Genomic DNA, 1,194 nt, shown 5'->3' on the forward strand with positions numbered 1-1,194 from the left:
TTTTTTTTTCTTTACGATGAAGTGCAATCTATACTACAGGCTGTAGTTCTTGAATTTCTTCAGTAAGTATTTAAAATCCTCTTCACTTTCAGCAAGCAAGGTTTTATCATCTGCACATTGCAGGTTGTTAGTGAGTCTTCCTCCAATCCTGATATTTAGCATACAAATTGAGTAAGTATGGTGAAAGAATATAACCCTGGTGCCTACCTTTCTTGATGTTAAACCATTCAGTATTCCCATGTTCTGTTCTAACAACCACTTCTTTTTGTATGTACAGGTTTCTCATGCGCATAATGAAGTGTTCTGGAATGTTACAAGAATATTTTTATTAAAAATAATAAAGTTCTTCTGAAACCCTACAGAAACATTTTAAAGACAATCATTTTTGAGTCACTGTTTCTAACAGTGTCATCTGGTGCAGTTCACATCCTACACGCCCTTAGTGATACAACTGCTTTCTTCCAGAGTGGACTGCCTCTGAGTGGACTCCAACTGCCAACTTTTGGGGTAGCAGCTAAGCACATTAATATTTACACCACCCAGGGATTCTAGTATATTCATAGTGCTCAATCAGTTAAAATTATTATTTCATCACTATAGCTCAGTGATGCTACCAAAGTAGCTGGCCATTCTCTGGGTCCATGTTTCCCAACAAAATTCTGGTTATAGTTTTCTTAACACATACAGGTAATCCCTAACTTACGACAGGGTTCTGCTCTGATGATTCCATCAAAAGTAAGTTCTGACAGAAGTTGAATACTTTTCTTTTTCTTTAAGTTTCATTATTGTTGCATTCTATTGCTGTTGTTGTGTGCCGTGGAATCGTTTCCAACTCATAGCAACCCTGTACAGGGTTTCCAAGGCTGTATATCTTTATTGGAGCACAAAACCTCCTCTTTCTCCCGCGGAACAGCTGGTAGTTTCGAACTGCTGACCGTGAGATGAGCAGCCCAATTCGTAACCACTATGCTACCAGAGCTCCTTTGCATTCTGTTATCAGTATCTTATTCATTTGCAGGGGTTGTAAAACCTGGTAGCGTAGTGGTTATGAATTGGGCTGTGAACCACAAGGTCAGCAGTTCGAAACTATCAGCCGCTCCACGGGAGAAAGATGAGGTGTTTCGCTCCAGTAAAGATTAACAGCCTCGGAAACCCTGTGCAGGATCGCTATGAGTCGGAACCGACTCCACAGCA

The 1,194-nt window shown here is 40.2% G+C and overlaps 1 protein-coding gene across 1 annotated transcript in view; it reads right to left on the reverse strand.

The window, feature by feature from the left end:
• Positions 1-1,194, reverse strand: part of LOC102823278 (involucrin-like) — a 337,127-nt gene that overhangs the window by 322,733 nt on the left and 13,200 nt on the right. The window lies entirely within an intron of this gene.

The sequence above is a fragment of the Chrysochloris asiatica genome, unplaced genomic scaffold (assembly GCF_000296735.1).
Source record: "Chrysochloris asiatica unplaced genomic scaffold, ChrAsi1.0 scaffold00206, whole genome shotgun sequence".
In the NCBI taxonomy this organism is placed as follows: domain Eukaryota; kingdom Metazoa; phylum Chordata; class Mammalia; order Afrosoricida; family Chrysochloridae; genus Chrysochloris; species Chrysochloris asiatica.